The sequence below is a fragment of the Hypomesus nipponensis genome, chromosome 1 (assembly GCF_054491055.1).
Source record: "Hypomesus nipponensis isolate SF chromosome 1, ASM5449105v1, whole genome shotgun sequence".
NCBI classification, from domain to species: Eukaryota; Metazoa; Chordata; class Actinopteri; order Osmeriformes; family Osmeridae; genus Hypomesus; species Hypomesus nipponensis.
Window position 1 is genome coordinate 889,873 of NC_140361.1, and position 12,185 is coordinate 902,057.

General features: G+C 47.3%; 1 long non-coding RNA gene across 1 annotated transcript; it reads right to left on the minus strand.

Annotated features, from left to right (window-relative positions):
- Window positions 1-1,180: 1,180 nt before the first annotated feature.
- Window positions 1,181-11,594, minus strand: LOC146301773 (uncharacterized). The gene is made up of 3 exons (XR_014767169.1): window positions 11,561-11,594; window positions 7,304-7,462; window positions 1,181-1,236 (listed from the first exon to the last, which is right to left on the minus strand). It is a non-coding gene; the product is annotated as an uncharacterized LOC146301773 (long non-coding RNA).
- Between the last annotated feature and the right edge of the window lie 591 nt (window positions 11,595-12,185).

Below are 12,185 nucleotides of genomic sequence, written 5' to 3' on the forward strand. Positions count from 1 at the left end.
CAAGATTTACATTTGCTCGTTTGTTTTACTTTTTCCCTCTGACTCATGTATTTCCAACTCACAACTTCAGGGTTCGAATTATCTCACTTAATAATCCAGCTTTACCCTCTCACACAATTTCTGCATGCCTCCTACTTGTTTGTTTTGCGAATAATTACAGATATTAAATGCAGTGTATTCCTATTGTTCCTGAGTGTTTTTTTTCAAATTCTGCAAATACCTCCCAATCGGGCAGAAACAGATGTCAGCCTCCCTCCAACTCCCACCACTAAGATACGGTAAACAAACCAACCTGACAACAAAAACTCCTCATTAAAAAAACTACACCATTTTATCAGCCACCCACAGCTAATAGGAGAAGCTCATGTAGGAAGGATGAGAACAGAAGAGACCACATCCAGGTGGCTCCAAATGCTTCAGTGTAGCAACTTAGTATGTGAAGGAGCGCTGGGTTTGAACGAATGCACACCGTAGTCCTCGATAAAGAGTTGTCAGGAAAAACTGCATTAACAGGAGTCCCATTTTCTGGAGAGAAACAGGTCAGATTGTTGCAAACCTTATGTAACCTGGGGTCAGATGGTTGAGCGGTTAGGGAATCGGGCTATTAATCAGAAGGTTGCCTGTTCGATTCCCGGCCATGCAAAATGTCATTGTGTTCTGGGCAAGGCACTTCACCCTACTTGTCACGGGGGGAATGTCCCTGTCCTTACTGTAAGTCGCTCGGGATAAAAGCGTCTGCTAAATGTAAATGTAACCTCATGACCGCTCCGAGCAACACAGACATACTAGCATGTCATTGCTTGGTGCTTTAGCGTTGTATATTTAGCAAAGCAAACAGACATGATGAGACGGTCTTCACTTTAGAGATGCTGAACACATCCACAATGTGTTCATGGGAGGGCTTTGAACCCAGACTGAATCCTACACCACAACCTGGAGAACAGAGATGCAATTTTTGCACAGAATCCCTACTTCACCTCCCTCCCCACACACACACCCCAAATCCAATGATAATTACCTTTCTGGATGAGGCGAAAGCAGTTGAAATGACTCGGCAGCAGGGATCGAAAGTTTGAGTAAATTAAATCTATTGATCAGCATAACTGGTCTTCTCACAAGTCACCCTCCTGGGATGTAAGGGCTGATCCCGTATCAGATTGGATGGTTCAGGCTTTCATCAGCCTGGAGAAACGTGAGGTTTTCTTCCCCATTGCCTTCCTCAGAAATAATAAACCGCTGAAAATAGTCAATTTTTATGTGTGAAAAACATCAGAGTTGATCAATAAAGTTAATAATTAAGAGCTGTCTGTAGGCCCACTCTCCTGAATCTGTAAACACTCTTTGTTTAGGAAAACTGAGAATGCTTAAAAAAAGTGGGAATGTGGCTCCGAGGGAGTTCTAACTGGCTTCCGAGGATTCCAGTTTTGGATGTGTAGTAAATGCTTTCATTTTTATCCATCCGTCATCCAATCATCTGTTACATTACACTTTTTAACAGAAAGGGAAAGAAAACAGTCTGTTACTAGTGCCATCCAAAACAAACATCTGCAAGCAAAAAACTAAGATTGATCAGAACAACATATCCCATTCACAGTTATTTGGCCATGAACAGTATGTCGCTTGAACATGTATTCTAGGTGATATCCACCAGAACTGTGTTTGGAGGTTTTGAACCAGAAAGGCGAATGGGCGGATTAACGAGGGCAAATTATTGTTGGGCAGAAAATCGATTTTATCCGGAGAGAAATTAATTAGGGAAACAAGATTAGAGGCCTTTGTACGAGTTTTCACGTTGAGGAGGAAGGAAGATGGGAGACATAGGAAGCAGCCAGAAGAGACATATTTTAGTCGTGATGAGAACCTTGTACTTGGCCTTAACTGTAAAACAGTCACACACAAAAAAAACCTTAAGCAGCAATTCACTCGACAATGTTTCCAACTAGCGTCTATTCAGGACACCAACAACACACTTGAGAAATGTTTTTGTGTCAAACAAGCAAGTAGTAAAGATCAGTGTGAGTTTCTTTTCTGGAAGTACTTGAGTCAATCTCCTGGTTGCTACCAGCTGTCTGCCTGTAACAGGTACTGTGAGTCTGTGACAATAAATCAGATATGCCATTCATGGGTTAGGGTTAGCTTTGAAAGGTTGAGAAAATATTTTTGAAAAAAAGGTTTGTTATTTAAGTTATAATCCCCCCAAAAAGGTTTGACAACATATTTCAGAACCTTTTTTAAAAATTCATTTTTTCCAAAAAAGAAAATCTAAAACTTTTTGCTAAACCTTTTTCTGCAGAAGGCAACAAAAACACGTTTTGAGTGATATAAAGTAAAAAAAAAAAAAGTTAACAAATATTGAAAAAAAAGGTTCTGAAAGATTTTCTGTCTTAAAAAGCTTACTCCATGTCCGACCGAAAAGGCAACAAGAAGAATAGCTAATGTTATGAATGAGACAGAGGGGTTTAGGGATGTCGACGTGACTGAGAATAGAGACCTGATCACCCATGTCCATAGTTTTAAGATCCAGAAGTGTTTGCTGTTCGTACTTATGATAAATGTTTGAAATTGTCTACGTCAATAAGTAATTAATGCGAATGTGCAATAGGTCTATGTAGCCAGTTTAGATGGGTTAAATTAGCTCTTAAGGTATATGTACAGGCCCCTGTATATATATACTCTGTATATATATATATATAGACAGTGACAGTGATATATATCACTGTATATGCACAAGTCACCCGCACCGGCAAATCTCTACTTTTCTTTGGCATAGTTGGTAGTGATCAATCACCTCTGATTGATCAGGTGCAGTCAAATGTGAGCTGGATAAAGTTCATAAAGTTAACTGTACTGCTAGTTTTGCCTGTTCACCATGTGTGGGTCTGAAACCAGGGTTTTTAAGACGGATGAATATTCAGATACGAAAAGTGAACTGTTCTCTGGTGTTGATAAAAGGGCAGCATATGTGACTCATCTATTCCCAGTTTAACCTTTTATGGCAATTAATACGACCTCAGCCATGTGTCAGAGCTGGCCTGTATTCTTCTCTCATGTCCTTTTCAAAAGGAAGGAAGAACAAAAGAGACAGAGAGAAATTAAGGACAGAAAGTTCCTTTCAAAGATGATTACTTATTTACCAACTAATCCACCTACAAGTAAGGACCTACCTGTTACATTCTCTCCCTCCCCTCTCTCCCCCGCCCCCTCTCCCTCGCCCTTTCTCCCTCGGCCTCTCTCCCTCGCCCTTTCTCCCTCGGCCTCTTTCCCTCTGCCTTTCTCCCTCGGCCTCTCTCCCTCGCCCTTTCTCCCTCGGCCTCTTTCCCTCTGCCTTTCTCCCTCGGCCTCTCTCCCTCGCCCTTTCTCCCTCGGCCTCTTTCCCTCTGCCTTTCTCCCTCGGCCTCTCTCCCTCGCCCTTTCTCCCTCGGCCTCTTTCCCTCGCCCTTTCTCCCTCGGCCTCTTTCCCTCTGCCTTTCTCCCTCGGCCTCTTTCCCTCTGCCTTTCTCCCTCGGCCTCTTTCCGTCTGCCTTTCTCCCAGCCTTTGATTGATTGAGTCGTGTGGCGTGTTTAGGTGTGATTACCCAGGTCTAATTAGGATCCATGCTTTGTTGTTAACACAGAGGATTAGCTCAACATAAACACACCTATCAAACAATTAATAAACAAATCAGCTAATAAGCTCTGCTACCTTTCGCCAGCTTAATGAGGCTACTGTTTCATTTTACCAAACAGGGCTCGACATTACCCGTGTTTCTATTCATTTCCTCTGTTCTGAAGTTCTCGAAAGCGAATCCATTGTGCTTCTCCACTAGTCTGATAAACTGTGTCTGTCCCAAGGCCTTAAAAGGTTGTCCAGAGAGCAGCAGCTTTCTGCTTCTCCCTGCAGACGTCTCTCTCTGCAGAAGTCTCTCTTTGCAGACGTCTCTCTCTGCAGACGTCCCCCGTGCGTCTGCCTTGGTGACACGCGGTCGCTGAGGAGAGGGTGGCAGGGAGATGTTGGTTGCTGTCCTTAATGATACTTTGTATATTTTACAGCATTGAATCCCAAGCCTAGTGTCTCAATTATTTCAACCAATTAGTCTACTACCATTCAGTGTGTCAACACATGTATTAAAATGTTTTACAGGAAGATAAATAGATAGATAGTACAAAAGCAACAGACCAAAGCAAACCCTTTCTTCCCAAGCATTGAATTTGAGATCCAGATGATTGACAGGTGACATAACCAATGTGAGAGCTCCTTAGCTCCCATTGCCATCCTCCTATCCACTGTGATTGGCTTGTCCACGTTGCAACCTAGAGTGACTGAGTGTGTGTGAGAGAGATCCATCCATCTGTGGATGGATTGATCCCCTGTCAGGTCCCTGCCAGCCTGCACTCCCCTCTCTCACTCTGGAAATGTTTGTCCTGTGAGTCTGGGCCACGCTACAATAACATTTACACATGAATATGGAAATGCCTTGTTAGCCAGCACATTACTCACGCCCCACACACACACACAGATCACACACACAGTCACGGACACATACCACACACACACGCACACATTAGATTGTGTGATGTTATGTAAAGACAGTTGTCACTTGGCAGGAAGAGGCAAACGTGGCCCTGCCTCCTGATGCTCTGACGTTGTGTACATACAGCATCCAAGTACCATTACTGTTCATAGAAGAGTTATACAGTGTCCAGGTACCACTATTCTTCATAGAGGAGTTAAACAGGTATTCCATCTATAGAATGAAAAACTGTCACCTAGCGTCCTCCTGTGCTGAGCAGCAAGTCCAGTTTGACAGGAGGATCTGTGTGTGTGTGTGTGTGGTCGGTGTGTGTGTGTGGTCGGTGTGTGTGTGGTCGGTGTGTGTGTGCGTGGTCGGTGTGTGTGTGTGTGGTCGGTGTGTGTGTGTGGTCGGTGTGTGTGTGCGTGTGGTCGGTGTGGGTGTGTTGGGTGTGCTTGGTGTGTTGGGTCGGTCGGTGGACGTTCTGACTGAACCTTTCTCAAGCTCCAGATCCGTCTCCCCGGGATTGTTACCACGGCAACTATCTCCGTCTCTCCCGGCATGCGAGGGTGCCGTCACGTTTGATCGGGTGGGGGGAGAAGAAGAGCCAGGGCCGACCAGGGCTCTGAAACCCCCTCACCAGAGAACAGCAGCTCTGAAACCCCCTCACCAGAGAACAGCAGCTCTGAAACCCCCTCCCCAGAGAACTGCAGCTCTGAAACCCCCTCACCAGAGAACAGCAGCTCTGAAACCCCCTCACCAGAGAACAGCAGCTCTGAAACCCCCTCCCCAGAGAACAGCAGCTCTGAAACCCCCTCCCCAGAGAAAAGCAGCTCTGAAACCCCCTCCCCAGAGAACAGCAGCTCTGAAACCCCCTCCCCAGAGAACAGCAGCTCTGAAACCCCCTCACCAGAGAACAGCAGCTCTGAAACCCCCTCACCAGAGAACAGCAGCTCTGAAACCCCCTCCCCAGAGAACAGCAGCTCTGAAACCCCCTCACCAGAGAACAGCAGCTCTGAAACCCCCTCACCAGAGAACAGCAGCTCTGAAACCCCCTCCCCAGAGAACAGCAGCTCTGAAACCCCCTCACCAGAGAACAGCAGCTCTGAAACCCCCTCACCAGAGAACAGCAGCTCTGAAACCCCCTCACCAGAGAACAGCAGCTCTGAAACCCCCTCACCAGAGAACAGCAGCTCTGAAACCCCCTCACCAGAGAACAGCAGCTCTGAAACCCCCTCCCCAGAGAACAGCAGCTCTGAAACCCCCTCACCAGAGAACAGCAGCTCTGAAACCCCCTCCCCAGAGAACAGCAGCTCTGAAACCCCCTCACCAGAGAACAGCAGCTCCAAAGTTTGTCCCACCTTTTTCATGTCTCGCCGCAGACCGACCAGTTCCCATGACAACCACATCCTTCAGCCTGCCAGATTCTAGTTTTGCGCGGTCGGGGAACGTACCGCTCTGTGACGTTTTCCTAAACACGGGGAACCTGCTAGAGTCAACATGGAGCAGTCCAACGACACACAGGCTAGATTAAATGCTACTATCCTGTTTGACTTGTTCTGTGTGCATAGGTGGATGTGTGGGTGTGTGTGTGGGTGTGAGTGTGTGTGAGTGTGTGGGTGTGAGTGTGTGGGTGTGTGTGTGTGTGTGTGAGTGTGTGTGAGTGTGTGGGTGTGAGTGTGTGTGAGTGTGTGGGTGTGAGTGTGTGGGTGTGAGTGTGTGTGAGTGTGTGGGTGTGAGTGTGTGGGTGTGTGTGTGTGTGTGTGTGTGGGTGTGAGTGTGTGTGAGTGTGTGGGTGTGTGAGTGTGTGAGTGTGTGAGTGTGTGAGTGTGTGTGAGTGTGTGGGTGTGTGTGTGTGTGTGTGTGTGTGAGTGTGTGTGTGAGTGTGTGTGTGAGTGTGTTGGTGTGAGTGTGTGTGAGTGTGTGGGTGTGTGAGTGTGTGGGTGTGTGAGTGTGTGAGTGTGTGTGAGTGTGTGGGTGTGAGTGTGTGTGAGTGTGTGGGTGTGTGGGTGTGTGGGTGTGTGAGTGTGTGGGTGTGTGAGTGTGTGGGTATGTGGGTGTGTGGGTGTGTGTGAGTGTGTGGGTGTGAGTGTGTGTGAGTGTGTGGGTGTGTGAGTGTCTATATGTGCATTCTTCGACAACAAAGAACACGAAAGTGGATAGACAGTCCTGATGGTCGAGCATTGTGTTGTGTCTCTTCTGGTGTAACTATCTTCCCCACTCTGGGCCTCGGGCCTGGGCTCTCTCTCTCTCTCTCTCTCTCTCTCTCTCTCTCTCTCTCTCTCTCTCTCTCTCTCTCTCTCTCTCTCTCTCTCTCTCTCTCTCTCTCTCTCTCTCTCTCTCTCTCTCTCTCTCTCTCTCTCTCTCTCTCTCTCTCTCTCTCTCTCTCTCTCTCTCTCTCTCTCTCTCTCTCTCTCTCTCTCTCTCTCTCCTCCTCATCCCCCCTTCCGCTGTCTCATCTCCTCTTTTCTCTCTCCTCTTTCTCAAGTCGTACAAATACACATTCCTCTCTTAAATGAACATTGCTTTCCTGGCAGGATCCTTTGCCTTGAAAATTTGGTAAAATCCAGAAAAACTGTCAACAACTATCCTCCATGATCTCTACAGTCTGGGAAAGATGTCTGAATAAAGAATAAAGTGGGGCTGCCTCCTGCAAAATGGTGATTGTATTAACATTCCACACACAAATGTCTAATCATAGACTTGACTAACCCTTGACTTATGTCATTGTGATACAATGACACATTAAACCAAATGAGTTGTTGCCTTTTTTGGGGATCAGTGGAGAGAGTCTGTCCATCAGAACGTGATACCGTACGTCCTGTGCTCACTGAGGTGAGACTGCCCTCTGTTGGGCTTGCGGAGAACTGCAGGCTGGAGATGCTCACAGACGAAGCATGCTGTCTTCTGGGACTCACTGTGGGTGTGGCCTGGCTGCAGGAAAACTCCTGTCAAACCAAGTCTGAATGGAGCTGAAGTGAAAAGAGAGAACAATAGGGTTATATTTTGTAAGGTTTGTAAGTTTTGGGGTTAAAGAGTGATCTGTTTTGGTCCAACATAGGTAATGATTCAAAGTTGTGGTTGTGTGACTTAAACATGCTGTGCCCTGAAAGTCTGAAAGGAAAATTCGAATCCTGGGACTGCAGGGATCACCTCGAAATGACCGCCGTGAAACAACACAGCCACAGAAAACATGACCTGACAGTATTCTGGGCTGGGACTCGTTTGGACAGCCCGACGACTGCCTGCTCTACTCAGCACCCTCACTCACAGCCCGAGATCATCAGAGAAGAGGGAGTGTGTGTGTGTGAGAGAAAGAGAGAGGAGGAGGGATGGGGTGACGGGATGGGGTGTGTGTGTGTGAAAGAGATGAAGAATATGGAGAGGGAGAAAGAGACAGAGAGGAAGTGGGGAGTGTGAGAGAGAAAACGAGAGGGGGAACGAGGGATTGAAGATGAAAGAGCTGCATTTCATGATGTGCATAGTCATGATGCAGGTTGACATGTCTCCATGGATACCATTCTACCAGTTCATGTCCATCCATCTCTTCCAGATGTGTAGAACAACATGTATCATGGTCCCCAATACTCTCCCTCGGTTCCAGTTTGGAAATTGCAGCCCAACATTCTTATATGCCTCCTGTACACTTGAGAGTCATATCAGCTTTGAGGACTTGTTCACTCCTGCAGTGTTGACATACAGAGCAAGATCGTACACACAGAACGAGGTGCATTATGATGATGTATTTTTGTCATTCAGTCTGGTTCCTCTTTGATGCAGTGTACAGTGTATGCTAATGCATCTCCTGTTGTATGTATTGAGAGCTGTGATGTTGTTTTGGGTCCTGGGGGAGAAGATCTGAGGAACGCTGAGGTTCTCAACATACTACCACACTCCTCTTTTGCATCCGACACCCAAAACAAACAGACTGGCTTCTTCATTTTGCGCCTGCTCTTCTTCTTCACCGTTGTTGAGATTTTCAAACGGAACGACTGATTTTGTAACTCTTGAGCTGTGGCGTTTTTTGAGTGAGGTTGTTTTCACCCTTCTATGCATCGCACCAGTGAACAGGTGCGGAGAAGGTTTACATCTTTAATGTGTCGAGCGTGTAGAGGAGGCCACCGCGAGTGATTGAGTGTGAGGGAGGGAAGAGGAGTGATACGGGGGAACGTTGGCGATGATGAACACTCCTCCTGAGTCTGCGTCTCCCCTCTGTCTGCTCACTGGGGCTACAGCTCACTGGGGCTACAGCTCACTGCTCACTGGGGCTACAGCTCACTGCTCACTGGGGCTACTGCTCACTGGGGCTACAGCTCACTGCAGACTGGGGCTACAGCTCACTGCTCACTGGGGCTACAGCTGACTGCACACTGGGGATACAGCTCACTGGGGCTACTGCTCACTGGGGCTACAGCTCACTGGGGCTACAGCTCACTGCACACTGGGGCTACAGCTCACTGGGGCTACAGCTCACTGCTCACTGGGGCTACAGCTCACTGGGGCTACAGCTCACTGCTCACTGGGGCTACAGCTCACTGCTGCTACAGCTCACTGCTGCTACAGCTCACTGCTCACTGGGGCTACAGCTGACTGCACACTGGGGATACAGCTCACTGGGGCTACTGCTCACTGGGGCTACAGCTCACTGCTCACTGGGGCTACAGCTCACTGGGGCTACAGCTCACTGCTCACTGGGGCTACTGCTACTGCAAAACAACCTAGTCTTGACTTGGTACAAGTACGAGTTTTACCTTGCTTTTCATCACGATAGCGGGGGAGTAAACAGGTATGCGTGACTCAGCACAGACTTACAAAAGGAAAAATAAACTTTCACACCCCTGAACCACTAGCATCACTCCCTCAGGACTTCATTTTCCTGAGCACTGCTCACCCCGGTGCCTGTTGAGCAGAGCGACTCTTGCTGGGTGTGCTTGAGTCTGATGAACTGGTGGAGACGTGTGAGAGCCCACCCTCAACAGCCAGGAGCAACACAGCAGGCCAGACCCACACTATCCTACATCATCTCTCCTTTTCTCTCTTTCTCAATGTTCATCTTCGCTCTCTCTCTCCTGTCTTTCCTTTTCTCTCTCCCTCCCTCTCTCTTTTTCTCCTTTTTCCTTCTCTCACTTCATGCTGTCTCTCTCTCACTCTTTCCCTCACACATAAACAAGCACACACATGATGTCCCTTTTAGGCTGCCGGGCTCAGTGTGAACGTCTCAGCGTGTTTGGCAGGTAGCACCAGTCTCCCTCTCGTCACCCTTTGTCAGAGGACAAGCCACTCAGAGTCTGTCCCTCCGTTACAGAGGACAAAGGAGGCCTGTCTAGGCAGACACGGCTGATAACTCCTGTTTTATTTCACCGTGCCGAATCCCATCCCATCTGATGCTGTTTGACAACGGAGAATAAGAAAGGCTGTTTGTTGTGTGTTCAGACGTGGTGTTTCCTCAGCCCAGGAGGCACACTGCAGATGCTGGAGGGATGAAGTGAAAGAACTAACCCTGCACAGCACATGGTGTGTGTTCAGGAAAACATTGTCCCCTCGTGTTAACCACAATGTGTTACAGGGAAGTAGCTTCACCCTCTGCTGACTGCAATTACACAGCAAAGCTGGGAGAAGCAGGGGGCTCAGACACAGGATGTGCCCTGAGAAGGGAGGCTGGGTGGGGCTCAGACACAGGATGTGCCCTGAGAAGGGAGGCTGGGTGGGGCTCAGACACAGGATGTGCCCTGAGATGGGAGGCTGTATTGGAAGTTGGATAGAAGCAACTCTGACAGATTTTTTTGTGAAGCTTTTTTATTGGGGTTTCCTTTTGAGGAAGTGTGAAGACAATTTAAATACCCCCCCGCCCTTCTCATTTATGAAGAGACCACCAGCCCAGGGTGCGGTGTCCGAAAAGACCAGCTGCACCACCCTGGACCGGAGGACAGCAGACTAGATATAGACTGATGGGAGGGAGGAGGCTGGTTGTGAGAGGGGGCGGACGAGGAGAGATGGAGACAGAAGTATAATGATATAGAAAGAACATCGTAAAGAGAAGGTGTATGGGGGTGGAGGAGGAGATGCAGAAAGAAAATCTCCTTTTTTCTCCCTCTCTCAAAGGAGGGCCTGATTGACACCGCTGATAGGATTATCTGGTGGTGTTGCTGTATAAAGGGACACAGACACAGACGAGCAGGACTGACCGGTACATTGAACTGGAAGGGCAACATGTCTGCACTACGCTTCAGAGCAACAAATGACACTGGGAGTTGAGTCTCTGTGAATAGCGACCCAGCCTCACCATAATCAGTGAAGAATTCAAGTCAATGCAAGAGAATGAGAGAGACCAAGGTTGAACACAGTTCCCGTGGTGCAACTACTTACTGAATGTCTTTTCCGTCACAGTTATTGAGTCTAACATGCCATTTGTTAGTGTTTTTGTGTTAATTGTGTCACTGCATAGTTGGAATCTTTCGAACATATTTCAAAGGAAATCCAGGCTGTGAAGATATTTCAAGGCAATCAGACGAATCAGATAATCAGGCGTATCTTCAGAGATGACATAGCACATGAAAAATGCAGATGTGTTACTGTGTTTAAGTGGGGTCCAGGCCATAGGACGTGCATTTTAATGTGATATTAAATGGAGCAAAATAATATTTGGAACACTTGCCTTTTTTTGTGGAAGCTGGTCTTCTATTTGTATTTGGGCTGGCAAGAGATCTCAAAAATGTAAATGTATTCAAACTAGACCTATGGTGGGTCACAGGGGCAATAAAGGAGCAAGCTAAATCTAAAATTGATTAGGTAGGTAGGTAGCACCCATAAATCCTGTCTTATATTAAAGAACAATTTTGTTTCCATTGTCGAAGCTATAAAACACCTTAACATCCCTTCCCACCCAAGCACACATAAGTTATATATAGGTGCTTACACCTGACATGTTTATGTATATCCTCATATCTCCGAGGGTTTGGGGAGTCAATTAGTTTGAGTCTTGCTGCACACCCCATAAAGCTGGAAGAGCAGCTGATGGGAAGGGGACAGTTCTGAATTCTACACAGATAGAGGCTGTACACTGTCAATACCTGTTCTCTGCGATGATTGATATGTTGGTTTCTCTCATGTGCCATCATCTCAGGATCCAGACGAGTCTGACTGTGTCACCGGGCTTGAACGAGGGGCTTTTAGCTGAGACGCCGGGTCAAACCTCCGCGATCGTCTCGTAAACGTCTCACGTAAATCTCCTGTCCTGGTCCCTTCTCCCTGGGTAATCGATCCCAGATGTTAAAGTGATGAATGGCTGCTCGATACACTCCATTGCTGCTTCGGTTATTTATTTCTTTTTTTGGTGTCACATCTTATCTACACAGAGGAAGTTAAGTTGCGCTTCTGGAAGGGGGATTTTGAGGTCAGGGAGATAAAACAGTGCAGCTTAAATACGTCATGGACTCCAGTCCTAATGGTGCGTTTATGCTCCGTAATTGATGATTCAGTTCCCCAACCGTTACGTCCACTGGGCTTGTGGAGTTCATGGAGCATCTGTGGTGATGAGGTGAAGAGACTAGACATTCAGCTCAGATCAATACAGGTTTCAGTGTTTCAATGGATGTAGCTCTGAGGGTGAATTGGTATGGCCAGCTGTCACTTCAGATGTTTGTGGCCAGACCAGATATCCCTGACAATGGTTGTTTATCATTCCAAATTGTCCCA